This window comes from Aethalodelphis obliquidens, unplaced genomic scaffold (genome assembly GCF_003676395.1).
Source record: "Aethalodelphis obliquidens isolate GAN/ISIS:26980383/991018 unplaced genomic scaffold, ASM367639v1 scaffold12, whole genome shotgun sequence".
Lineage (NCBI taxonomy): Eukaryota > Metazoa > Chordata > Mammalia > Artiodactyla > Delphinidae > Aethalodelphis > Aethalodelphis obliquidens.
Window position 1 is genome coordinate 41,314,799 of NW_020837956.1, and position 5,674 is coordinate 41,320,472.

Sequence of the window (5,674 nt, forward strand, 5' to 3'; positions counted from 1 at the left end):
CTTTTGCTGCATCCCATAGATTTTGGATTGTTGAGTTCACATTTTCATTTGTCCTCATTGATTTCTTCAGTGACAATTGGTTCTTAATAGCATATTGTGTAGCCTCTGTGTGTTTGTGTGTTTTTCCAGGTTTTTCCTTGTGGTTGATTTCTAGTTTCATACCATTTGGGTCAGAAAAGATACTTGATATGATTTCAGTCCTCTTAAATTTATTGAGACTAGTTTTGTGGCCTACACATGATCTATCCTGGAGAATGTTCCAAGTGCACTTGAAAAGAATGTGTATTCTGCTGCTTTGGGATGAAATTCTACATATATATATCTTCACCTGGTCTAATGTGTTGCTTATAGCCAGTGTTCCCCTGTTGATTTTCTGTCTGGATAATTTGTTCATTTATGTAAGTGGGGTTAAAGTACCCTACTATTATTGTGTTACTCTTAGTTTCTCCATTTATGTTTGTTAATATTTGCTTTATGTATTTAGGTGCTCCTATGTTGGGTGCATATTTATTTACATTTCTTATACTCCCATGTTGGATTGATCCATTTGTCGTTATGTAATGTCCTTCTTTGACTCCTGTTACAGTCTTTGTTAAAGTCTATTTTGTCTGATTTGAAGTGTTGTTTCTCCTGCTTTCCTTTTATTTCCAGTTGCATGGAATACCTTTTTCCATCCCCTCACTTTCAGTCTGTATGTGTCTTTAGATCTGAAGTGAGTCTCTTGCAGACTCATGTAAATGAGTCTTGTTTTTGTATCCATTCAGCCACCCTATCTCTTTTGATTGGAGCATATAATCCATTTACATTTAAAGTAGTTATTAATAAGTATGTACTTATTGCCATTTTATTGTTTTCTTGTTTTGTAGTTATTTTTTGTTCTTTTTCTCTTCTTTTGCTCTCTTTGTGATTTAATAACTATCTTTAGTGTTATGTTTGGCTCCTTTTCTCTTTTCTTGCATGTGTATCTATTGTAGATTTTTGGATTGTTGTTACCAATAGATTTATGTATAGCCATATATAGTGAAGTCCCTTTAACATTTCTTGTGAAGCCAGCTTGGTGTTAAGCTAAACTCTTTCAGCTTTTTCTTGTCTATTAGACTCTTTACCTATTCTTCAAATCTTAATGATAACTTTGCCTGGTATTCTTGTTTTTGTTCCTTTCGTCACTTTAAATATATCATGCCGCCCCCTTCTTGCCTGCAAAGTTTCTGCTGAAGGGTCAGCTGATGGTCTTATGAGAGTTCCCTTGTACATAACTAGTTGCTTTTCCCTTTCTGCTTTTAAGATTCTCTTTTTATCTTTATTTTTTGCCATTTTAATCACCATGTGTCTTGATGTGGTCGTCTTTGGGTTGATCCTGTTTAGAAATCTCTGTACTTCCTGGACCTGGATGTCTATTTCTTTTCCCAAGCTAGGGAAGTTTTCAGCTATTATCTCTTCAAATAAGCTCTCTGCCCCCGTCTTCTGGCATCCCTGTAATGCAAATGTTATATGCTTGATGTTGTCCCAGGGGTCTCTTAAACTATCCTCATTTTTTTTTAATTCTTTTTTCTTTTTTATGTTCAGTTTGGTTGGGTTCCACTACTCTGTCTTCCAGTTTTCTGAGCCATTCCTCTGTATCATCTAATCTACTGTTGTTTCCTTCTAGCATATTTTTAATTTCAGATATTGTATTCTTCAGCTCTGTTTCATTCTCTCTTTTTAACTCTTTGTTAAACTTCTCACAGTGTTCATCCATTCTCCTCCCAAGTTCTCTGAGGATCTTTATGATCATTACCTGAACCATTATCAGGTAGATTGGTTATCCCCACTTCACTTAGCTTTTCTTCTGGGGATTGACCTTGTTCCTTTGTTTGGATCATATTCCTCTGTCACCTCATTTTGCCTAATTTTGTACTTTTACTTCCATGTAGTCAGCAGGTCTGTTACATTTCCCAATCTTGGAAAAGTAGCCTTATGAAGGAGACGTCCTATAGGGACCCTTCCTATAGGACCCTCCCCTCTGTTCACTAGAGCTATATGCTCGAGGGCTGCCTCCTCTGTGGGCTGTGTGGGCCCTTTTGTTGTAGCAGGGCTGACCATTGTCAGCACACTGGTAGGTAGAGCTACCCCTGCCCCGTAGCCCTGCCTCATGCAGAGGCTGCTGGTCTGCTGGTGGATGGGGCCTGGCCCTGTCACAGCTGACTTTGGGGACTGGGGGTCCTCAGGCTGGTGCCATCCCACTGGTGGGTGGGGCTAGGTCCTGGGGTTCCTGCTTGTAGGGCTCAGAGGGTCCCAGGACTGATGCTGGCCCGCTGGTGGGTGGGCAAGCCTCTGTTGCTAATAGGCTAGAGGAAGGACTCCAAAGTGCCTCTTGTCAGCACTGGTGTCCTTGTGGTAGAATGGGCGCCCCAAAATGGCTGCCACCAGCATCTTTGTCTGCAGGGGGAGTCTCGGTTGCCTCTTGCCTCTCTGGGGGGCTCTCCAAGATCAGCAGCAAGTGGCTTTAACCCAGACTCCTTTCAAACTACTGCTTCTGTTCTGGGACTTGTAGCATGTGAGATTTTGTGTGTGCCCTTTAAGAGTGGAGCCTCTGTTTCCTATAGCCCTCTGGCTCTCCTGTACACGAGCCCTGCTGGCCTTCAAAGCCAGATGTTCTGGGTCCCGCTGCAGGGCCCCAGGCTGGGGAGGCTGATGCCAGGCTTGGACCCCTCGCTCCTCGGAGACAACCTCTGTGATTGGGGTTGTCCTCCTTTTTGTCGTTGTCTACCCAGGCTAGGGAGGCTGACGCCAGGCTTGGACCCCTCGCTCCTCGGAGACAACCTCTGTGATTGGGGTTGTCCTCCTTTTTGTCGTTGTCTACCCAGGCTGGGGAGGCTGACGCCAGGCTTGGACCCCTCGCTCCTCGGAGACAACCTCTGTGATTGGGGTTGTCCTCCTTTTTGTCGTCGTCTACCCAGGGCTGTGGGTCTTGACTGTGACACGTCTCCGCCCCTCCTACCGGTCTCGCTCTGGCTCCTTCTTTATTTCTTTAAAATAAATTTTTTGTGCTAGTCTTCATGTCATTCTCGTTGACAGTTTCTCTGTAAATAATTGTGATTTTGCTCCTCCTTTGGGAGGAGGTGAGCTCAGGGCCTTCCGGCCCCACCATCTTGGCCGCACTGCTAGTTTCTCCCCTTCCTTTTCATGTAGAAAAAGGAAAGGGGGTGGACGGATCTGATATCTGGGATGCCCATGGGCAGGTGGGTTCTACAAAGTTTTCTTCATGGCCTTGAAGACCATGTCATCTGGTTTTTCCCATAAAATTGGGTCAGGGTTGTTATTGTTCAGTAAAACATATAGAAGTTTGGCCATAAGAGAGAAATTTGGAATCCAATTTCAGCTGTAACTAGCTGGCCCAAGAAAACCTCTCAGCTGGTTAACTTATGACAGCATGAAGCCTGTCTGAATCTACGTGTAGTCCTTGCTCTGATGTCAGATGCCCTAAGGTCGAACCTGGGATTGGGAAAACTGCCACTTTCTTTGGCAGTCTTGTATCCCTTTATGGCAAGTAGAGTCGATCTTCCTGTGAAGAGGCTTGAAAAGAGAGCAAAGAAGCAAATCTACATGAAGCAACGAAGTAGAACCTTTAGGGAACTTTATTTTATATCATCCAGATCAGCCTTCGGGTTTGTGAGAAATAACGGCTCTCAGTAAAACCCTGAGGCATTACTGTCCAGGTGAGTCGTTCTTCTTCCAAGTGAAGAGGAAAAGGTATTGGCCTGTTTCATTGACCAGAATACTAAAGAATGCACATGAGAAATAAAATATTGACTGCCGTATCAGTAAACAAATGATGTCACAGTCATCAGCGATTGCAGCCACCTCTGAAGGTGAGCAGTGAGCCCTGAGGGACCTCGGGAGGAAATAAAGAATACCTGCCATCTAGCAGCCATCAGACTGCAGCCACTCGGGAAGGTGAAACTCAGCATGTGAAAACAGGATACTGGCCCCAGGTAGCTGAGGTAGCTGAGGTGGATATCCAAGGAATGATGTCAGTGAGCTCAGACTCTTGCATCTTCCCATGCATAGAAAAAGTGCTGAATTCCTTAACTTGAGATATCGTTTTCTTTTATTATCAGTAATCTTTTGTTGCAAAACTCCTATATATCCTAGCTCCCCCCTCACCTCCTTGGAGCAGTTCTCTCAGGGTTACTTGAGATGCTGCCTCCCGGGCTTGAAGTCCTCAGTATGTCCGCCAAATAAAACATAACTCTCAATTTTTAGGATGTGAAATTTTTTAGTTGACACACTGCATAAATCAGTTACATAAAGGATTTACTTCTGGTGGGAATGGATGTATGAGGGTTAGTAACAACAGGATGTGGAAGGATAACAGTGTTGTCTATTGCCTGGAGGTCCTGGACAAACCTCCACCCTGGGCCTTAGAGAGCGTTCCAGGGACCAGTACAAGGGATAACGAAGTCTTGAGACTTGTAATGTACTTCGCGCTTTATGCCTTGAAGGGCTTCTTTACTTAGAATATTGATCAATTCTGGGAAGAGTTTTTTGAGGGATCTATTTTGATGACAGATTCTCTGTGAGTTTTGCCAACATCAGTTGGAGATTTTGCCCATAATGAGGTTGGTAGCAGATTCAATAGGACAAACGATCAGTGTTTTCAGGGTCAGCTCTAGTATCATCAGAGAGGAACAAATAAAAGATGTCAAAGTGTCAGTTAATTCTCCGGATTAGTTACTGTGATGACTACTGTCAAGTTCTAGAATTATTCCCCCCTTTTGAGAGAAAGAAATTCTGGCATGATACTTCTTTAAGAAGCCTCCACATAATAAATAGATAGGAGTGGGGAAACTAAGGTTGAAAGGGTACATAGTTCTCAAAGGGTCTAAACAAAAGGGAATAGATTCAGACACAGGAACCTCTTGAGGTTCCTTAGAGATTCCACTATTTGAACTGTTTTAGTGCTCCGAGGCAGGGGCTGTTTAAGTAGTGAAGTTGAGCACTGAGCGTGTGGGTCCAGTGTCCTTTAGGACTAGAAGTAATTCATCCCAAATCTGCAGAAATGTTTCTCCAAGCTGATTAAGAGGGAGGAATGGGAAGAGCCCCCGCAGTTCCTCAGAGCCCACCACTGAGAAGTGGGAAGATGTCAGAAAGACTGGAGACATCTAAAATGCTTAAATTTGTAATAGTCTCCTTTCCAATGTCCTGGATCTTTGCAATAACAGCAGAAACTACGAGTATTTGGTTTTGTTAAGGAGCCTTCATTTGCTGAAGTTGAAGGTGAAGAATTTTGGGGTCTTGCTTGGACTTGACTCACCTAGTGTGAGAGAGCTGGTCTGCAGAGTAACTCAGTCTGGAGTGGACATGGTTCCCCATCCCATCCTGGTGCTTTTTACTAGAAGGGGAAAATCCCAGTTCAGCCCATTAATCAACATAGAGCTAAAGCTACCCAGGTGGAATCAAGATCTGAAGGAAAACCAGAATTAAAAAAAAAAAAATAATAATCTGAGGGGCTTCCCTGGTGGCGCAGTGGTTAAGAATCTGCCTGCCAATGCAGGTGACACGGGTTCGAGCCCTGGTCCGGGAAGATCCCACATGCTGCAGAGCAACTAAGCCCGTGCGCCACAACTACTGAGCCTGTGCTCTAGAGCCCGCGTGCCACAACTACTGAAGCCCATCCACCTAGAGCCTGTGC